Genomic DNA, 23,813 nt, shown 5'->3' on the forward strand with positions numbered 1-23,813 from the left:
GGGTGGTCCCACATTTTTGTGTAGATAAACCAGGAAGAACAACTGGGGAGCAAGACAGACCATGCAACTCAGGATTCCAGCTAAGGAAATAAAGCCTAAAAACCTGTAGGGGTTGCAGCAGCAGGAGAAACTCCCAGACTCACAGGAGAGCTCATTGAAGGAACCCACAGTGTCTTGGAACATACCCAAACCCATCCACCCACCTGGGAATCAGCACCAGAAGGGCCCAATTTGCTTGTGAGTAGTGGGGAAAGTGACCGAAAGCTGGGAGAGAGCCAAGCAAGCAGCACTGTTCCCTCTTGGATTCCTCTGCCATATACAGTGCCACAACACAGTTACATGAGTTGCCCCACCCAGGCAAATACCTAAGGCTCCACCATTTACTACATAACAGGCACACTGAGACAGAAAAAAAAAAATGGTCCAAGTGAAAGAACAGATCAAAGCTCTAGAAAAAAATACAACTAAGCAACTTATCAGATGCACAGTTCGAAACACTGGTAACCAGGAGGCTCACAGAAATGATTTAGCATGGTCACAAAATAAAGGAAAAAATGAAGGCTATGAAAAGTGAAATAAAGAAAAGTGTACAGGGAACCCACAGTGAAGCGAAGGAAACTGGGACTCAAATCAATGGTTTGGAATAGAAGGAAGAAATAAACATTCAACCAAACAGAATGAAGAAACAAGAATTCAAAAACATGAGAACAGGCTTAGGAACCTCTGGGGCAACTTTAAGCATTCCAACATCCAAACCATAGGGGTGTCAGGAGGAGAAGAGGAACAACAAGAAATTGAAAACTTATTTGAAAAAATAATGAAGGAAAACTTCCCTAATCTGGCAAAGGAAATAGGCTTCCAGGAAGTCCAGGAAGCTCTGAGAGTCCCAAAGAAGCCGGACCCAAGGAAGCACACACCAAGCCACACCATTTTTACATTACCCAGGGTTGAAGATAAGGAGAGAATCTTAAAATCAGCCAGAGAAAAGTTACCTTCAAAGGACTTGCCATAATACTATCAGCTGATTTCTCAAGAGAAATCTTACAGGCAAGAAGGGGCTGGAAAGAAATATTTGAAGTCATGAAAGGCCTACATCCAAGATTACTCTATCCAGCAAAGCTTTCATTTAGAATGGGAGGGCAGATAAAGTGCTATCCAGATAAGGTGTAGTTAAAGGAGTTCATCATCACCAAGCCCTTATTATATGAAATGTTTAAGGGACTTATCTAAGAAAAAGAAAATGATCAAAAATTTAAACAGTAAAATGAGAACTCACAACTATCAACAACCAAACCTAAAAACACAAAAACGAAAACAAACTAAGGAAACAACTACAATAGGAACAGAATCACAGAAATGGAGATCACATGGAGGGTTACCAGTGGGGAGGAGGAGGGGAGGAATGGGGGAAAAGGTACAGAGAATAAGAAGCATAAATGGTAGGTACAAAATAGACAGGGTCTGGTTAAGAATAGTAAAGAAAATGTAAAAGCCAAGGAACTTGTATGTATGACTCATGGACATGAACTAAGGGTGGGGGGAATGCATGTGGGAGGCAGGGTGCAGGGCAGAGAGGAATAAAGGGGGGGAATGGGAAAACTGTGATAGTATAATCAATAATATACATATATATATATAAAGAAAATTTATAATAAAGAGAGGCTATTGATGGTAAAGACATGTTCATCTTCAGAAAAGCCAATCAGAAAAACAAGATGCAGTAATTTTTGCCTCTAAAATTGAGAAAATGTTAAAATGATATCTTGCATGTATCAGAATACAAAGGATGAGCACCCAAATATGTTCCCAATATAAACTATTATGGGTGATTTACCAGTAAATGTCAAATTAGAAATGTGTATTGCCTTTGACACTGTAATCCTGCAGAAATTTATCCTGAGAATATAATCAGAAAACATTATTACACAGAAATTTTAGTTTTTATTTCATCCCTTTATAATAGTGAAAAATGGAAAATAACTTAAAAGTCCACCACACATTGGTTAAGTTATGATAATGGTACATTTATGTAATAGGTATAAATATCAAAGGTGATGAAATAGATGTATATCATTGATTTAGAAAGATATTCACAATATAGTGAGTGAAAAAAAGAAAGACATAGCATCTGCAGGATCTCAAAAATTTTTGTAAAGTGCTTATATTAAATACTTGGAGAATAATGGGAACATATACAACAAGGTGATAGTAGTGTTGATTTCTGGATTATAAGATTATGGATTATTTTTCTTGTTCTTGCTTTCTTGTGTTTTTCCCAATTTCTATAATAAACATTACTTTTAAAAATTAAAAATACTTTAATGTAAGTGCCATGCCTTTATACTTACTTTCACTAATGCATCTGATGTCTATATCTGCTGGCATCAAAAAAGAAGTTACATACTATCAGGCTTGCATCATATGCCAGTATATGGACCACATGGGCCTCATCTTTTTTACCATGAGTGGTATTTTCAGTCACAAAGATAGATTTGCTTCTACCTACTCCATCCATCCACCAACCAGGCACAGGCCCCATAAACATTGTCATTTCCCAAATGGAAGAAGGTGTGGCTTTGAAGAGTGGAGCCTTTAATCAGACAAAACATCTCACTTTGCCCTAGTCATTAAACTGACTTCAGAGACAAAGGCCCAAGGCCCTCCATCTGTTCAGTTTGTATAAAGACAGTCAAACAATGCTGAACACTGGGGATACTGAGTGTTTATATTAGAAATAATGAACTGAAAGCAGGGCATCTAATCCCTTCCCTAGCTAGGAGGTACTTCCAACATTTTAAAAGTCTTTTTTAAAGAGTAATAGAACTTTATAAGCATATTGGTCCTTTCATCTCCCAAAAAGTATACTCAAGGCATAATTCAGACTTTTGCATTAGATCATATTAAGCCTAATTTGGTTCTTCAGCTCAACAAAGAGCCTGGGGGTCTTTAGGAAGTTGTAGGAGTCATAGAAGCTAAAGAACCTGACTTTTTAAACAAACACACATCTTTCCCTTATGATAATGAATGTGTTAAATGTACTGCCTGGGGGGTCTTGCCAATATATTGAAGGGTAGGTAATTCCAAAAACAAAGGGATGTCTGGGGAAGAACATACCCTGCTGGTATCTCCCACTGGATTTCCAACTTACTAGGACAGCTCTTCTTCCCCCTTTTTAAGTTTTCTAGGCAGTGCCCGTGCTGAGCATGCTTTTGGTGAGCCAAGAATATATGGCCCTAAAACTCCCAACTGGCTTGCTACAGGGACCTGGCATTTCATTCCTAAACCATGATGATTTCCATTTTGTCTTTTAGCCATATCTGAGATTTCAGATATAATCATGACTTGATTCTTTAAAAGAAAAACCTGATGGCATAACCCCACCAACAGGTATATCACTCATGGCATAGTAGAGAGAGCTCGGGTCATAGATCTGGGTTCAAATCCTGACATTTCTATTACCTAGCTGTGGTCCTGGGACAAGTCGCTTAGCCTCTCTGAGCCTCAACTTCCTAATCTCTGAAGGGAGAGGTGATGGTAATACTTGCTCAGCCTATCTCACAGAGTGGGAGTAAATGAGATCATGAATGTGGAAACTTTGTGAACTATAAAAAAAACTACATATTCCAACTATCTTGCCAAGTTTTGTTGTTTTGCCACCTCCTTTTGCAGTCAAGTATCAAGTATCAGAGGTTGGAAGGGTAGCCATGTATTAGTCACAGAGATGTTCAGCTCTGAGACTGGGAGCCCACAAGAAATGTCTGTGAGTGTATTGTAAACCTAAGGCCCACCTGCTGTTTAGAGTCATCAGTCAGTCACTTTCCGAACAGCAACTGGTATGACGATGTGCCTTGTTTGATAACTGAGAGTATTGTTGCAATGACTATTGCTCAAGTTTACAAAAGCTGGCTGCTCTAGTGGGACAGGGAAATCTTCAGAGATTCCACTGGCTAATGGGATCTTCTGAAGGGGAATTGGCCAGCAGCCACCAGTATCCGCCTCCCCTCCCCAGGCTGACTCTGCATCTATTAGCATGAAAAATGGGGAATTGATTGGGCTTATATCATCCATAAGTTAGCTTAGCTGAATAGAGCTCATTTGTCTAGCATACATAGTCCTGAATCCAAGGGAGGCTTGCCATTTGCCTTCCCAGTGAGGTCATCCTCCCTGTCTACAGCTCTGACATCCAGCTAACTAAGGCTCTCACCACAGACTGCATGTTAACAGATAAAATGGCCTTTTATCCAGGAGTGACAGATCAGCTTTGGGGTTTCTTTCCCTCTCTCTGTTCTGTTCTCTTGTGCTATGATCTCTGCTTCGGCTGGGTCAATAAGACCCTGAAGTTTCAACTGGAGGCACCTCTCTTGGCCCTGAAAGGCTGTTCTCCGTGCAGACCAGGGAACACATTTTCCTTTGTAACTCATTTGGAAGTTTGGTTTTTCATGTAGCATGGTTCACAGAAAGCTTTTCTTTCATTGATGAGGTTCCTGGTGACTCTTCAAATGAAAACACAGGACTTGATCAAAAGGGATGGTCAGCCATGGGACCTCTGGGATCACTGTATTCAGAAACCCAAATGTGCCTGAACTAAGAGGGAAGCTCATTATGTCGGGAACCTGTAAAGCCCCATGCTGATCTCACTGTCCAAGGTCCCCAGTTGGAGGAGAGATTATCATCTTCCTGCTATGTGCCAAAATATGCTGATGCTCAGTCTTACTTTTTTTTCCTCCAACTAATACTTTTTATTTAGTTAGTTTTATAATTTTTTATTGTTGTTCAAGTACAGTTGTCTCCATTTCCCCACCACCACCACACCCATCCCTGCCTCTCACCCTCAACCTACCCTCTGGATTTGTCCTGGTGCCTTTAAACATATTCATAGCAGCACAATTTACAATAGCCAAGTGCTGGAAGCACCCTATGTACCTATCAGTAAATGAGTGGATCAAAAATCTATGGTACATTTATACAATGGAATACTACACAGCAGAAAGAAAGAAGGAGCTTCTACCCTTCGCAACAGCATGGATGGAACTGGAGAGCATTATGCTAAGTGAAATAAGCCAGTCAGTGAAAGACAAATACCATATGATCTCACCTATAGGTGGAACCTAATCAACAAAATGAACAAGCATGCAAAATATAACGAGAGACATTGAAATAAAGAACAAACTGACAGTAACCACAGGGGTAGGCAGAGAGGGATAAGGTGGAAAAATAGGGGAAGGGCCATCAGTCTTACTTTTGAGTGGAGAAACGTAAAGCCTGGAGAAGTTAAGCAAGTTGCCTGAGGATGCCAGCTGGGCAGTGCCTCAAAGCCCACACTCCTTGCACTGCTCTCAACTATTGTTGAGTTGTTCATTTATTCACAGAGTTCATGCCCATAAAGCACACTTCCACATCCTGGAGGTATAGTGCTGAACAAAAGAGACCAGATTCCTGAAGAAATGAATAAGCAAATGACACACAGAGACAATTTCAGATGTTGGTAAGGATTTCAAAGTCTCTGCAATGAGGTGATTAAACGGTGGGGTGGATTAGCTCCTTCAGCCAGGTGGTCACAGTTGGCTCAAAGAGGGAACATAGATCTGAGACTGAAAAGTGAAAAGTCAGCTTTGCCACCCTCTGCAGTAAAAAACCATCAAGTACAGAGTCTCTTGAGGATGGGACAGGAACAGAAAGAAGGCTGGCCATGAAGAACAGGGCCAGGTGGGAAGAGTGGTACTTGAAAAGGCAAGCAGGTGCCTGTTCACAGTCTTGCGGTCTGCAATCAGGTGCTTGTATTTTATTCTGAGTGGATGGTATACCATCACCAGGGTTTGGGTAGGGAACTTTCTCCTGTTCTAAAGAGATCACCTAATCTCTTCCTGGATAATGGCTCTAGGAAGACAACAGGGGACTAGGAAGACCAGTAAAGGATTTAGCAAATACCAGTGACTGGAGATTTTATACCAAATTTAATCAATGTCACATCTGTAAAATGTTTTTCTTCAAACATATATATGTATACTCATATATTCTCTCTTTTGGCTTAGTGTTTGAAATTGGTGTCAATTATTTCACTAAACACAGAAGGAAAATGTAGTACCTTGCTGCAAACATTCTCCCTGGATATGCAGTCAGTATCAGGGCTGAGCAGGGGGAGGGTGGTGTCCTTCTGTTGGGGCTGCCCACAGAGAAATATTAGTACCAGCATGACAGTACATAGAGGAGGCCATTCCCATGGAGGGTGGCATGGTGTGAGGCATCAGAGTCTGAGCAGAGTGAGAGGTATTCTCATGGGTCAGCCTGATTCATGTGTCAGAGCCCAGGTGGGGTGAGGAGGGCATTTACACGAGGTAGGAAACAGTGGCTGTAATGAGAGATTAATATGGAGAATAGATTAAATAAGTAAATATATTAGGATAATCTCTGTCAACGGGAACCTTTGTCAAAGGGAGGAACAATTGTAGGAGGGAAGAAAACTAGTTTTCTAATACTGTAAACCCTGAGAAGATGGGTTGAAACTGCAGATATTGGAGGTGCGAACTCATAGATTTCAATATTTATAGATATGGAAGTATTTATAGATGTGCATATATGTGTATATGTATATGCATATTTGTGCATGCATGTACATATTATGCATGTATAGATGTGTGTCCATGTGTGTATATATTACACGTGTGTATATATGTTCATGCATTAGTAGATGAATATGCATTCATATGAGTGTGTGTGCATACATATGTGTCTATACATAAATACATTCATGTGCATTTATATGCATATATTTATTCCCTAGCTCTGTCCTCTGACAAGACTTGATAACAACACCACCTCACTGAGCATAACTTACACTTCGATCTTGGCTTCTGTAAACCATTCTCCTCTAAAAGGAATAAGGCTCCATGGAGAAATGACTGATTCCTGGGCTAGGGCCAAGAAAATGCAAGGTGAAACTGGAACATCTCATGCCTAAAATTAAGTGCTTAAAGAATGATGGGATCTGGCTGGAGTAGCTCAGTGGATTGAGCGCAGGCTGCAAACCAAAGGGTCACAGGTTTGATTCCCAGTCAGGGCACATGCCTGCGTTGTGGGCTAGGTCCCCAGTGGGGGCCACATGAGAGGCAACCACACATTGATGTTTCTCTGTCTCTCTCTTTCTCCCTCCCTTCCCCTCTCTAAAAATAAATAAGTAAAATCTTAAAAAAAAAAAAAAAAGAATGATGGGAAAGGCCAGACGGACACAAACAATAACTGGAACTGGAACTGGCCAATTTGAGGGCAATTTGAATATTAAACTAACCATGACTTATTATAACCCCTTGTATTAAATAAGAGACTGTTAATTCATACTGATGAAAATAAATAAATTGAAAGTTTAGTGAGTAATTAGCTGCTTACACAGTTTCAGTGTACCTCCTTACAAAATATTTATTAATTACAAATAGGAAAATTATAATTTTTAGTGGATAAGATACTGCCTAATCAAGTAATCAAAATGAACATTATTGATAGTGGGACAAACTGAAATTGTGTGCCACCTGATAGAGTATAATGAGAACGCAGTACTGCTTCTCTGATACTCCTGCCAAAGATGCATGACATGAATCTGAGTAAACACCAGGCAAACCCAAATGAGGGCTCTCCACAGTATGACTGGCCTGCAATCTGCAAATTATCAGGGTCACAAAAGTCAAGGAAAGAACAACTCCAGCGTGTGATTCTGAAATGGACGTTTGCCATAAATGATATTACTGTGACATTGGTGAAACTTGAATGGGATCTGAGGGTGAAATGAAGGTGGTGTGTCCTTGTTAATTTCCTGATTGTAATGGTTTTACTGTGGTTCCATAGAAAACATCCTTAATCTTAGGAAAGCCACTAGTGATGAGACATCAAGTCGGTAATTTACTCTCAAATGGTTCAGGGGAATGTTCTTTGTACCCTACTTCCAATTCTTTTGTAAGTTGTTATTGTTTGAACATTTAAAATAATGGTCTTTTTATTGTTGATTTGGGAGGGAGAGGGAAACATTGATGTGAGAGAGAAACATCAATCAACTGATTGCCTTCTGTATACACCCCAACTTGGGACTGAATGAACAACCTAGATATGTACCCTGACTGGGAGTTGAATCTACAACCTTCTGGTGTATAGGAAAATGCTCCAACAAACTGAGCCACCCAGCCAGGGCTCAATGTGTTTTTAATTCTTTAAAGTAAGGAAAAACATAAATTTTAAAAATGTAGTTTTCATTTTCTCAGGTCCAGAATCAAACTGAATCTTAAACTCTGATAGATTAGTTTCAATTGCTTTTTTCCTTACATGTAGGCTCTTGTGATTTTTTTGATGGAAGAATTGTCACTGTAAGAGTAACTCCATCTTTAATCTTTCTATGATTTTCGCCTTTTCTCATAAAATGAAATTCACCTCCAAAGGAAGCTAAAACTTAAAAAAAAAAATTCCACATGAAGTTACATGCCAGGGAAAAAGGCTGAGAAGATATAAAATCTTAACATCCAGACAATTATCTCATGAAAACAAAATGAGATTTACAACTTTCTAAACTAATCATAACTCACTCCCAGACAGGAAATGAAGTCCCTGGAGAAATAGATTCTGATTTTGTAGACATGTAGAGAATTTCCTCTATGAAGAAAATAGTCAAATAAAAACCATTTATAAATGCATGTTCCTCTAACATTTTTATCTTCAGCATCCTGATGACTGTTGTTAACTTTAAGCATTTTATAAATACTTTTATAATTATATTGAATCATGTTAAATTATTTAAATTTGTTGAGTACATATTTTAATAAAATAGGAAACATTGAACGTATATAGTCAAATGTTTTCTTAAAAGATTACTTGGTATAGTAATTCCCAGATTTGGGGATTTCATAGGTGAGTAACAATTGAACATTTAAATTGGAGACACTACTATCAAGGAGTTTTTTGCATTAAAAAATACTTTTATGCAAAAGGACAGAGACTGTATACAGCTTATTAATACCTGTATCTCTAGCACCTAGAGTGGTATAGCACCGGGAAAAACTTCAAAAAAATTAGAAGACTAGAAAAGTAAAAAAAATTAATATAAAAAAATGTGTTCATAATCCCCAAATCCAAAAATGATCACTCTTAAAATGTTGGGACAATTCCTTCCTTTTTTCTTCCTATGTAAAAATTGAACTTTACCTTGTTTTTACTTTTCTATGTAATATTGTACTATGTACATATCTGAAGTCATGAAAATCACTTCAAAACACACTTTTAACAACTGTGTAACATTCAACCATAAGGATTTAGTAGGATTTATTCAAATAATACTTGATTAAGAGATACTTAGTTTCTAACTTTTCACTATTAGAAATAATGCTACAAAGAACATACACATACTAAATCTTTGTGTCTTTAAGAGATTATGAGTGACAGGTATAGTTTGTGTGTGTGTGAGAGCCTTCACAGCCTTTACCTACCTTGCATTCTAAAGGTTTTACTGCTTGATTCATTGTGCTAATGAGGATAATTGATAGAGAAAAGAATTATAAGGAAAAAGTGAGCTAAATTAAAATTTTAATTTAACTTAAAAAAATTAACATTTTAAAAAAAAGACAAGTGATCCCTCAAGAGAGAAAACAAGGGAAAGTTTGGATGAGCTGGCTGAGAGTGGAGATGTTTTGGGAGAGGGAGATTTGGGTGTGAGCCCCTACAGTGGTGCATGAAACTGGAGAAGGTAGATGCCCAAACAGGACTCATTTCGCTGTGTATTGCATAGCACAGTTCCCCCTTTGCTATATCTCCAGGAGGCTTCACAGAAGCACCACATTATGATTCAGTGTTTTTGGAGTTGGGCTTATTTTTTCTTTTGGAAGTCTGAATTTGATAAAAGATGAGGAAAAAAGATTGGAAAATCACCCTCTGTGGCCCACTTTTTGTGTGTGTGTGTGATAGCCTTAGGAAAAGCTGTAGGAAGTAGAATTAATTGAATCAAAAGTATGCATTTTTAAAAGGTGCGTGTGAAATCCAGAATGGTTGTAGACATGTATGCTTCCAGTAGCAGAGAACGAAAACCTGTCTGTGTATACTGTTTTGATAGATAGTCTCAACATTTTTGGAAAAGCAAATGTTCATGTAAATTTCTTTCTTGTTGTAGAGGATGGCTTTTATTGACAAATGGCAAATTCTAAAATGGGGCATCATATGTTTCTCATAGGTCTTGCCCATCTCGGTTTGGGCCAAGATCCAGAAGGAATGTGGAGAATATCTTATGTCTTCCATAGTTGAGTTGAGCCTAGACTACACTGCCTTATACACTTGGATTCAACTATTGTTATTTCCTGGGGAAATCTGGGATGGTTTTCCTGAGAAGAAGCATATCAAACAGCACTGGGGAGCTTTTACCAAGAATATAGTATGTTCCACCAACTGTCCCACAGTGACGGTGGAGGAGGGCTATAGGGACAGTGACCACCTGTGCTTCTGAGAGCACAGGAGCACCTTATCTTGAGAGTTCCAGTGCTTAGAAATACAGCACAGCCTCTGAAACAAAGGGAACCACAAAGGCACACTGAAAGAGTCCACCTTGACTCTCAATAAATAATGTTTTATTAATCATTCCCATTGTCTGATCTTTGGGAAACCCCAACAATTCCACCAGGTCAGTGAGACTCACGTATCCTTCTGTTTTTGGAAAAGGCCAAGCAGGACAGTATGTTTCATTTTGCCGCTTAGAACATCTGAGTCATTAAACCTTTTTTTAAAGGAAAACCCCAACTAGGACTGTATGCCCCCTTGTAATCTGAAACAGCTTTGCCTCAAGGCTTCCATCTTGAGACAAAATGCTTTGGTGCTCCTGGAGCTCTTTAGCCAGGACTATTCTTCCTAAGACTGCTTCTGAGTCAAGCTCACCGCTAAGTGCTTCTTGTAAAATATGGTAAGTGTAGGGCCTCAGAAACGCTTTCCTTGGAGGAGAGAAGAAGAAAGAGTTGTGCAAGATAGACAGCTGAGCACACATAATGATTGCCATATGTCAAAGGATTTCAAGCCTTTAAAATGGACTTGGGCAATACTTTGCTAAGTGCTCCCATAAAACAACTCCTTTTATAGGTTTCTGAGGTCTTAGCAATGGAAAATGTGGATTCCTGATTTTTCTGTATCTTGTTTAGTTTTACCAGTCCTTTGTTCCAAGGACTTGGGGACTGTATCCCTTTGGCACCAATCAGAATCTGATCTGGATCATCCAGTTATGGCCCATGAGTTAAAATGAAGTATTTTACTCATGATATTCCCAATTTTATTCAGCCTTTAAAAAGTTGGGAACGTTGCCCTTTAAGTAAGCTTGAGAGCCCTTAGAGAAGTTTATGAAAATCGCCACCAAATGAACCGTTTACCTAGCTTCCCGTGTTCCTCTTCCTCTTCAGTGGGAAAATGAGGTGATTAATTTGATAATGAGGCAAAATTCTTAGGTGGGAGGAGTGTATATATATTAATAACTTCCTTTGTATATAATCCCTAAAACTGAAAAATTCCCTGTGAAGCCCTCCCCACAATCTAAAATGTTTCAGTTGGCTTCTAGTATCTTAGAAAAAAAGCAAAGATTCTTTCAATGGCCCCAAAGGAGAGCTTTGATTAAATTTTTCAAATCAGGGTAATTGAGTGATCTTACCTCAAGCTCTCCCCATGTACCAACTGCTAAGTGCAGTTTTCCACCTAACAAAGACTAAGATAGGCTTTGTGAGTGTTAAGGAGAATTCAACAAAGTCCTTGTTCTCCTGAAGCTTACATACTGAATTCAGAGACAGAAATAAGAAGGGAAACTAGTAAGATTTCCATTTACTTTGTTAGGTGCTATTGAGGAGATAAACAATAGGGTTGCAAAGGGGTGATTAAAGAGAAAGTTTTCTCTTGAGGTGGAGTGGCCAGTGGAGGTCTCTTCAAGAAGCTGCTATTGAACTGATGCCTGAAAGACAAGTTAGCCACGGGATAGCCATCTTAGATAGAAGGAAGAAAAGGGCTTCACAAGGAATAAAGAGTGCTAGTATTGCTAGAGCAGAGTGCACAAAGGGAAAAGCATGAGGTGAGGACAAAAACGTAGAATAGCGGGGCTGCTGGTGAGACTGTGGGCCTCGGGGGCCATGAAAACAAGTTTGCATTTCAGAAAACTCTAGGTAATATGAAATCCTTCAAGGTAACCTGAGTTCACAGTGAATCTTCGTGACTGGGATTTGGAAAATCATATGCCAATAAATCATGAGAGGGGGCAAAATTATTAATTTGCATAAGGAAGCAAAGGCACAGCACAAAAATATTATTTAAAATATTTCCCTCTCCCGCAGCTCTGTCTGTTTAACATCAGCTTCTCTCACAGCCCAGCCAACATCTTTATTGGTCTGCCTCATGTTGATTATACAATGTAAGTATGAGACAACACAAGGAAAATACAAGGCAAATTGATTGGAACATGAAGTTGCAAACTTTGCTAAGGATGCAAAATTTCTTGGAGTCCCTGAAAGTTGAAGAATCAAGTTAGCCACACTCAAAGCCATGGACCAAGGAGGATTGGGCAGACTTAAACCAAAAGAGAAAATCAACCTCATTCGGGATATTATTGGAGCTTTAAAAGGGAATTATTTGAATATCAAAGATTAAGAAAGAAACTCAGGCTCTGGCTATGTGACTCAGTTGGTTAGAGTGGTGTTCCATACACTGAAAGTTTGCTGGTTCGATTCCTGGTCAGGGCACATGTCTAGGTTGTGGGTTCATCCCCTGTTAGGGTACATACAAGAGGCAAATAATCATTGTTTCTCTATCACATTGATCTTTCTCTCTCACTTTTTCTCTGCCTTCCCCTCTCGTTAAAAATAAATTTAAATTTTTTTAAAAAAGAAGAACTGAAAAAAACCCACTCAATTCATACTGCATATTTTTTTGAGAGAATTTTAATGTATCCCTCTATTTTGTTAAATATTAAATAATATAAGCTTGTTTTCACAATTTACATCTTTGTTTTTAAGTTAAAGCCTCAAATAACTGTTTCTTTACAGTTTATTTTAAAAATTTCATTCCTATTTTCAATAGATTCATTTTAAGTGTCATTTTTCCAGGACTAGCTATCTTCAGATAATGAAGACCTCCTGTGTGTGCAATTAGGAATGTGCCGTGCTGCCTCTGCTCATTAGGATGGCAGCCCTGAGTCACCCGCCAATGCCCAAGTACCTTGAGTTACCTCTCAAAGAGGAAGATGATTCTCCTGAGTAGTCATACTCTCCTCTGACCCTTCACCATGTGTGAGGAGCTGTCTGGGAAAAGAGAAAGCTGGATCAAAGACCCACTAGCTTCAACCAAATGAGTTAATTAGTGATAGTGCAGCCAGCTAAGGAAGACACTGACCCCCCGAGGAGAAATATTTGTTTAGCAAGAGCTTTCAGAAACTACATTAAAGTTTTCTCTGTCCCAGGAATTTTCAGACGTCTGGATAACAGTGTATAGACATCCCAGATGGAAAATGTGCTCTATACAGGAATTACAAATATGAAATAAGTGCTTGAAATTCCTTCCCACATTACCTTTGAGAATGTCTGTCTATGGCCATCCCTTCAGTAACCTTCCGAGGCAGAGCCAAGAGCTTAGGACGTGGTATCCAAGAGACTTGGGACTGTATCTAGGTTTTTCTACTTCCTAGTTGTGTGATCTTAGACAATAGATTTACCTCTTCATTTATCTCAGCTATGAAGTTGGGCATAGCAATACTAACCACCTTATAAAGCAGTTGTGAGAATTAAGGTGGACATGCATAGAGAGTGCTTAGCATTCTGTCAGGTAAAGAGAAAGCCCATTTTACATGTTCTGTAGTAGCAATAAAGCAATAACACCTGGAAAGAAGTTTCACCTGAAAATTCTACACTCAATATCACATTTTGAAAAGTGAAGCTAGAAAACAATTGCAAGGATTTTGTGGTCACAGTAGTTTTTTCCTCAGCTTACAATGAGATCATGGAGTGCCTTGTGAACCAAAGCAACACATTTCAACTTTATTCCATAGGTGAGCAAAGTCTTGGGAAAGTTTTAATTAATAATAATAGGCAACATTTTTAATGATAATATTAGCTAGCATTTAGTGAATGCTCATTACATACCAGGCACTTTTTATCATCCCTCATTTTACAGATGAGATATTTAGGAACAAAGGTTAAGTGGAAGAGCTAGGATATGAACTAGGAAAGCTGGGTTTCAGAACCAACACTAGTAACTATTAATCATACTGTCCCATAAGAATGCCATCATTCTGTTAGCATTTTGAAGGGTTGGCCTGGAGAAAAGGATATGGATTAGGCTGTTGAAAGAATTCAGAAGAGGCATGATGAAACCATAACCTAGGCTTCAATATAGTGGATGTAATAGGATTTCAAACACCTAGATGTAGGCAGAAATGAAACATTACTTGGTTTTTGACAGAACCTGAGGTGGGTGATGAGAAGAAAAATGATTTAAGGAGAGAGAGTGTCTGCCTTAGTTGACCAATTGGCTAAATTAAACAGATTTATAATTATAAAGTAGATCTGAGATAGGAGAAAAGAGGATACAAGTCCAGCTTTAGACATAAGAGGTTTAAAATCCTTGGAGATGTATTAAATGTTAGCTACAGAGGATCCAAGATGGAAGAGGTGTAAGTGGAAGCTACACTAACCTCTTCCCAGGACCAATCTGGAATTACAACTAAATTGTAGAGAAATAATCCAGAAAAACCAACTGAACACTAGCTGGAGAGAACAATTATAACCACAGACAGACAGAAGAAACCACTTTACCACAATGTGACTGGTAGGGAGTGGGGAGGAGATGCGAGAGGGCTGGATTGGCTTCCACAGGCAACAGCTGAAGTGCTGGAGGTATATTTTAGCAGCCAGAGGTTCCCCCTGAGAAGTGTGGGATCTAAACCCAAGCTGGGCTCCCCAACCTATAGCACCAGAGCTAGAAAAGAACCCAGATAACATCCAGCTGTGAAAAGCAGAAGGGGTTCTGTCTGTCAGGGAGAGACAGTTGGAGATGTAGAGACCCTCTTAAAGGGCCAATGTACAAAATTTTATTTGCAGCCACTTCCTCTGGGCTCTGGCAAAGGGAGGGCAGAGTGAACTAGAGACACTTGAGGGGAGTCTGGGGTTGGTGGCTCAGGGGAAAGAACCAAAGGAACAGCCTCCAGGATCCCTGTGCTGAGTCAATCCCCATGCTATGGGAGCCATCTCTCTCAGGCAGAGTACCCCTCTTTGAATGGCATCAGCCTTAGGGGAAGCAATACCTCTGCCCACAGGAGTTACTCTGTTCCACCCTGTGGTTCTTAAGCCCAACTGGTCATCACAGTTTGATTAGATTAACAACTGATTTGGTTTAATTGTTCATTAATTTAACAACTGGGCTAAAAATACAAAGAAGTAGCCGAAATGGGAAGACAGAGAAACAGACCCCAAAAGAAAGAACAAGTGAATTCTACAGAAGAACTAGATGAAATGGAGGCAAGCAATTTATCAGATAAAGACTTTAGAGTAATAAATATAAGGATACTTAACAGCATGAAAAAAGACATAGAAACCATGAAAAAGGACCACACAGAAATAAAGAATGCAGTATCTGAAATAAATAATACATTGAAAGGAATAAACAGTAGGTTAGATGAAGCAGATGATAGAATCAGTGTTTTGGAAGACAAGGTAGAAAATGACACCCAGGCAGACCAACAAAAGGAAAAAAAGTTTTTTTAAATGAAGAGAGCTTAGAAAGATTTTGGACAACATGAAGCATAACAACATCTGCATCGTGTGAATACTAGAAGGAGAAGAGAGAAAGCAAGGGATCGAGAACCTATTTGAAGAAATAGTGACTGAAAACTTTCCTAATCTGGAGAAGAAAAAAGTCACACAAGTCCAGGAAACTCAGAGAGTCCTAAACAAGTTGGACCCAAACAGGCATAGATGGAGACATATCATAATTAAAATGACAAGGCTTAAGGACAAGGACAAAATCCTAAAAGCTGCAAGAGAAAAACAGGTAGTTACCTACAAGAGAACATCAATTAGACTGGCATCGGATTTCTCAACAGAAACCTTTCATGCCAGAAGGGAGTGGTGTAAAATATTCAAGGTGATGAAAAGCAAGGACCTACAACCAAGGCTACTTTATCCAGCAAGGCTATCATTTAAAATTGAAGGGGAAATAAGGAGCTTCCGAGATAAGAAAAATCAAAAAGACTTTGTTAATACCAAACCAGTATGGCAAGAAATGTTAAAGGGCTTGCTTTAAGAAAAAGAATAAAAAGAAAGAAAAAAATACAACAGAGGAACACAATCTAACAATAAGATGGCACTGCATAAGTATCTAGCAATAATCGCCTTAAATGTAAATGGCTTAAATGCTCCTACCAAAAAACAGAAGTTAGCTGAATGGATAATAAAACAAGGCCCAGGTATATGCTGCTTCCAAGACACCCATCTCAGATTGAAAGATACATACAGACTAAAAAAAAGGGTTGGAAAAAGATATTTCATGCAAATGGAAAGGGAAAAATACTTGGGGTAGCAATAGTTATACCCAACAAAATAGACTTTAAAATCAAGACTATAGTAAGAGACAAAGAAGGAACTACTAATAATAAAGGGAACAATCCAACAAGTGGATATAACCCTAGTAAACATTTATACACCCAACATGGGAGCACCTAAATACATAAAGCAAATATTGATGGACATAAAGAGAGAGAGATCGACAGAAATACAGTCATAGTTTGAGATTTTAACATCCCATTGACTTCAATGGATAGATCTTTCAGGCAGAAAGTCAACAAGGAGAGAGTGGCCTTAACTGACACACTAGATCAAATGCATTTAATTGATGTCTTCAGAGCATTTCACCCCAAAGCAGCAGAATACACATACTTTTCAAGTGCACATGGAATGTTTCCAGGATAGACCACATGTTAGGACACAAAACAAGCCTCAATGAATTTAAGAAGATTGACATCATATCAATCTTTTCTGACCACAATACTATGACAGTAGAATTCAATCGCAAGAAGAACACTGAAAACCATGCAAAGACATGGAAGCTAAATAACATGTATTAAACAATGAAAGAGTTAACAATGAGATCAAGGAAGAAATCAAAAGATACCTTGAAAAGAATGAAAATTGAGGACACAACAATCGAAAATCTATGGGACACTGGGAAAGCAATCCTAAGAAGGAAATTCATAGCATTACAGGACTATATAAAAAACAAAAAACAAAAACAAAGAAAAAGCTCAAATAAATGATCTAACTTCACACTATAAGCCAAGCGGTGAGGGACAAATACCATATGATCTCACCTTTAACTGGAACATAATCAAGAAAAGAAAAAAGCAAACAAAATATAACCAGAGACATTGAAATTAAGAACAATGTAACAATAGCCAGAGGGCAGTGAGGAGGGAATAGAGGGGAGAGGGGTTTATAGGAGCTACTATAAAGGACACATGGACAAAATCAAGGGGGAGGGTGGAGGTGGGGGAGGGAGGTGGGGTGGAAGGATGGGGAGAAAATGCAGGCAACTGTAATTGAATAACAATAATTTTTTTTTAAAAAATGTTTAAAAAATTAAAATAAATAAATAAATAAAAATTCTGTGAGAAAAAAATAATAAAGGAATTTGAAAAGGAACAATGAACAAAGCCCAAAGTGAGTACAAAGAAGGAAATAATAAAGATTACAGTAGAAATAAATGAAATAGAGTCTTAAAAAATGATACAAAAGATCAATGAATCCAAGAGCTGTTTTTTTTAAAGATAAAGAAGACTAAGTTTTAGCCATATTCATTAAGAAAAAAAGAGAGAGGAAATAAATAAATAAAATCAGAAATGAAAGAGGAGAAATAACAACTGACACCAAAGAAATACAAAGGATTGTAAGAAAATATTATGAACAATTATATGCCAACAAATTGGACAATCTGGACAGAATGGATAAATTCCTAGAAACATACAATCTTCCAAAAATAAATCAGGAAGAATCAGAGAATCTGAATAGACAGGTGACATGTAATGAAATTGAAGCAGTAATCAAAAAACTCCAACAAAAGCCTTGGACTGGAAGGCTTCACAGGTGAATTTTACCAAACATTCTGAAAAGAACTAACAGGACTCCTCAAACTATTTCATAAAATTCAAGAGGAGGGAAGGCTCCCAAACTCATTTGACAAGGCCAACATTATCCTAATTCCAGAACCATATAAAGACACTACAAAGAAAGAAAATTATAGGACAATATCTCTGATGATCATAGATGCTAAAATCTTCAATAAAATATTAGCAAACCAAATACAGTAATGCATCAAAAAGATCATACACCATGATCAAGTGGGATTTATTCTGGGAATGCAAGGTTGGCACAACTTGCACAATCAATAAATGTGATTCACCACATAAACAAAATGAAGGATAAAAACCACATGATCATATCAATAGATGCAGAAAAAGCATTTGATAAAATTCAACAACTATTTACAATAAAAACTCTCAGCAAAATGGGAATAGAGGGAACATACCTAAATATAATAAAAGCCATATATTGTAACAGAGTGCAGCCCAGAGGGGAGCCCCAAATAGGGGTCCAAATAGGATTTGTAATGGGGTCCCGAACTCAAGGTGTCCAGGAAATATTAGAAAAAAAAATATAGGATGTCCTCATCCCCACAAGCCTGAGCTGAGGGTAAGGGACACATGGAGGAGGGCCATTCAGAGCTGTTTTGGATAGCAACAGCTGTGCAGCTAACCTCTGGCATGGTCATTTAACATATCTCTAACCTTTAACTGGTTTCATGGATATGTTAAATAGCTATGGTTTGCTTTGAGCCAGGGGGATGGAAGTGACTTCCACCCAAGGTGTAACTGGAAGGCAACTCCCCCCTGGTTACAGTACCTGAGTGAGAGCTTGGAGAAGATTGGCTCCACGCCATGGGGCCACACCTGCCCAGACTTACTATAGCAGCCTAGTAAAGCTAGAAGAATATGGGAATGCTGGCAGGTGTAACTGATTGTAGGAGGAGTTGGAAATGGGGCTACAGGGGAAGATTGATGCTGGGATTTAAACCCAGGCATGGCAGCCATACCCAGGAGAGAACCACGTGGCTTTGGCAGACTGGGGACCCCATGGCGGTGACACAGCTGATGGTGTTGGGGCCTGAATCATGGACTTCTACTTCTTTTCCTGAGATACAGTACCCCAATCTGGGCAGAGGGAGAAGGAAGGACTGTGTGCATCTGTGGGTATTCTAAAGGACTTTAGTATTTTAATGAAGACATTAAGTCACTACTCTAAGTCTGTATAGCTTTTAAATAAATAATTCCTTTCTTTTTCACCAATCTCTGGCATTGAGAGATGTCTCTCCCTGGCGGCAGGCAAGGAGGCCCTAGCATGTTGGGGGGGACCCCCCAGAGAGAAAGTGGGGTCCTTTTGGTAATAGTATATCATTCAGCTGCCCCTGCCCCCTGGTCTGTTCTGTAACAATATGACAACCCACTGCCAGCATCATACTCAATGGGCAAAAACTACAAGCATTACCCTTAAGATCAGGAATAAGACAGGGTTGTGTGCTTTCACCTCTCTTATTCAACATATTACTGGAAGTCCTAGCCACAGCAATTGACAAGAAGAAGAAATAAAAGGCATCAAAGTTGAAGAGGAAGAAGTAAAACTGTCTTTATTTGCAAATGATGTGATACTGTACATAGAGAACCCCAAAGATTTCACCAAGAAACTACTAGAATTGACCAATGAATTCAGCAAAGTAGTAGGATACAAAATTAATAATCAGAAGTCAGCTGCATTTTTATGTGCTGATAACAAACTAACAGAAAGGGAAATTAAAACAATCCAGTTCACAATTGCTTCAAAAATAAAATAAAATGCCTATCAATAAACCTAACCCAGGATGTATCAGATTTGTACTCAGAAAATTATAAGACACTAAAGAAAGAAATTGAAAAAGATACAAATAACTGGAAGCACATACCATGTTCATGGACAGGAAGAATTAGCATCATTAAAATGTCCACATTACCCAAAGAAACCTATAGATGCAATGCAATTCCTATCATGATTCCAATTATGTATCTCACAGAACTAGAAAAAATGTTTCAAAAATTTATATGGGACCACAAAAGGCCCTGTACAGCAATAGAGATCCTGAGAAAGAAGAACAAAGTTGGAGCAATCACACTACCTAATATCAAACTGTACTACAAGGCCAAAGTAATCAAAATAGTTTGGTACTGGCATAAAAACAGACACAGAGATCAATGGAACAGAATGGAGAATCTAGAAATAAACCCACAACTTTATGGTTAATTAATATTTGAGAGGAAGCAAGCACATACAATGGGCTAAATATAGTTTATTCAATAAATGGTGTTGGGAAAACTGGACAGCTATGTGCACAAAAATGAAACTAGACCACCTCCTTACACCACACACAAGAATAAATTCAAAATAGATCAAGGACTTAAATGTTAGACCTGAAACCATAAAAATCATAAAAGAAAACATAGGCAGAAAAATCTTAGACATTGCCTGTAGAAATTTTTTACCAGATATATCTCACCAGGCAAGGAAAACAAAAGAAAAAATAAATGAATGGGACTACATTAAACTAAATTTTTTTTGTACAGCAAAGGAAATCATAAACAAAATAAAAAGACAATGCACAGAATGGAAAACATATTCACTGATACCTCTGATAAGGGTTTAATATCCAAAATTTATAAAGTATTCACAAAACTCAACACCAAAAAAAAACAAACAACCCAATTAAAAAATGGGAAAAGGACCTAAATAGACATATCTCCAAAGAGGACATACAGATGGCCAATAGGCATATGAAAAGATACTCAATGTCCCTAATAATCAGAGAAATACAAATTAAAAACACAATGAGATACCATCTTACACCTGTCAGAATGGCTATCATCAACAAATCAGCAAACAACAAGTGCTAGCAAGGATGTGGAGAAAAGGGAACGCTTTTGCACTGTTGGTGGGAATGCAGACTGGTGCAGCCACTGTGGAAAGCAGTATGGAGATACCTCAAAAAATTAAAAATGTAGATACCCTGCCTTTTGACCCAGTGATCCCACTTCTGGGAACATATCCAAAGGAAGCCAAAATACTAATTCAAAAGAACATTAGTACACCTATGTTCATTGCAGCATTATTTACAATCACCAAGATATGGAAGCAGTCCAAGTGTCCATCATTAGATGAGTGGATAAAACAACTATGGAACATTTACACAATGGAATTCTGCCTGGCCATAAAAAAGAAGAAAGTTTTACCCTTTGCAACAGAATGGATGCACCTGGAGAATATTATGCCAAGTGAAATAAGCTAGTCAGAGAAAGACAAATACCATATGATTTCACTCATATATGGTATCTAATGAACAAACTGAACTAACAAGCAAAACAGAGACAGCCTCAAAGATGGAGAGAAGAACACAGCTAGTTGTGGGGGGAGGTTAGGAGGTGGAGGGATAGAGCAGAAAGGAAAAAGGACTCATGGACATGGACAACAGTGTGATGATTGCTGTGGGGAGGGGAGTATTATGGGACAAAATGGTAAAGGAATAAAATACAATAAAAATGAAATCTTTTTAAACAAGCCTTGGAAACATAATAGAGAAATTTGAAAAAATATCTAAGCCAGATAGATGACAGAAATTCTTGGGAGAAAGCAATATAGTTTACCATTAAACAAACAAATGAAAAAGACAACCTACAGAATTTGAGAAAATATTTGGAAATTATGTATCTGAGAAGGAACTTGTATGCAAGATATGTAAAGTGCTGCTACAATTCAACAATAAAACAATAAATAGCCCAATTTTTAAAAATGGCAAAGGATTCAAATAGACATTTCTCCAAAGAAAATATAACAATGGCCAATAAACACGTGAAAAGATGTTCAACATCATTAGCCATTAGGGAAATGCAAAACAAAAGCACAATGAGATACTACTTCACAGCCACTAGGGTGGCTATAATAAAAAGAACTTAATAATGAGTACTGGCAAGGAACTGGAGAAATAAGAATACTCATAACAATAGAGACACCAAGTTCCACCCTATGTTTTGTTCACATGATTTTTAAAAAACTCATGAATGATATATAGGATTACAGAAAAAGCTCCAACTCTCACAAATTACTGTCAACCAGCAAGCAAATGAGTCAAATTAATTTTAAACTGGCAATTTTAAATATTTACAAAGTCTAATTCCCATCATGTTTGAAAGTGGTATTCCAAAGGATTTATGAGTCATGATTGCATAATGGATTCAAGTGGTAGGTTAATGATAATTGGAAGGGACTCAATTCATATTAAACCCATAATCTTATGAGTTTATAAACAAAGGTTACACTGTAATTCTGGTGGGTTTAAATTTTTATTCCAAAGCCCTGTCCTTTTAAGAATGGCAGCACCTTTACCTTCCCCACACCAAGCTGATTTTTTAATCATCAGAATCTAGAATAATTTCATTCTTTCTAAAACCAAAAGGCAGTTTTATTTCCAAACTTCATTCATTAGGAGAGGTTCCGTGGGGTTTGTCAGGCCTCCTGCATGTACTCTCACTAAAATGGGTTTCATGTGCTTCCATGGGGCAATGGTCCACATTCATTTAAGATGCCTACCATGTGGCCGGGAATTTTTATTTGAGATCTGGAAAGGGAGAAATGTGAAGTTCAGACAAGGACCTCTGTGCTTATGCTGTGTCTGTTGGCAGCATGGATGGAAAGAAAGCCCAAGAGCTGGTTCTGGCATGAATCCTGGGAAGATCCAGTAAGTCAGAGCATGACTACAAGCTAAGGCCTTTGAGCTTTATTTGAAGGACATCAGGGAGCCCCTTAAGATTTTCAAACAGAAAAGTGTATAATCCAAGATGGCTGTTATTTCAATTGTACACAATCTTTACCACGGATTTGAGTAATGGATGATATTAGTGAGTGCTTCCTCCATGACAGGCACCACCTTTACACTTGACTTACCTGACAATATTTATTGACTATCTGAAGGGAACTTGAGATCTTTCACCCTGTTCCTATCACTGTGTGAGCACTGGGATACAGAACCAAGGGTCTCTCCTCCCATCAGGGGACTTCCTCTCTAGTTCTGGTATGGGAGCCAAAGACTCAGACATCAAGGATGGGTTTGCTGCATGGTGGGCACAAATGCCTGGGAGAGATGATAAAAGCTGGAAGGATGGGTCAGAGGTCCTCCTGTCAAGTTGGTGTTGGAAGTAGGTAAGGTGGAGGGTTTTGAAACCAGACCAACAACTTCACACCCTATGCTTGCCACTACAGAAGTCATTGTGAACAAAGTGCTTAGTGACACACTGGGTACATTTTAAGCACATAACAGATGTTGCTTCCTGTTTTCTTCTTATTGTTCCTCTCACTATTCTTGCTCCCAGGCCTGGGAAGGTTTGCTTCTCCTTGCTTCAATCCAGAGCTGCCCTTCCAAACTTTTAGAATCACTGATATTGAACCTTTCTAAGAGCTTTTATTTCAAACAAAACCTGGAAAGTTGGGGATGCCACATTTTCTTTATCCATTCATCTGTAGGCTGAGATTTGGGTTATTTCCATGTGTTGTTTGTTGTAAACAATGCTGCAATTAAGATGAGGGTACAAGTTATCTCTTTAAGCTAGTGATTTCTTTTTTTTTGATATATTTGTTGATTATGCTATTACAGTTGTCCCTTTTCCACCCCTTCACTCAACTCCATCCTGCCCACCCCCTCCCTCCCATATT

The sequence above is a fragment of the Desmodus rotundus genome, chromosome 8 (genome assembly GCF_022682495.2).
Source record: "Desmodus rotundus isolate HL8 chromosome 8, HLdesRot8A.1, whole genome shotgun sequence".
NCBI classification, from domain to species: Eukaryota; Metazoa; Chordata; class Mammalia; order Chiroptera; family Phyllostomidae; genus Desmodus; species Desmodus rotundus.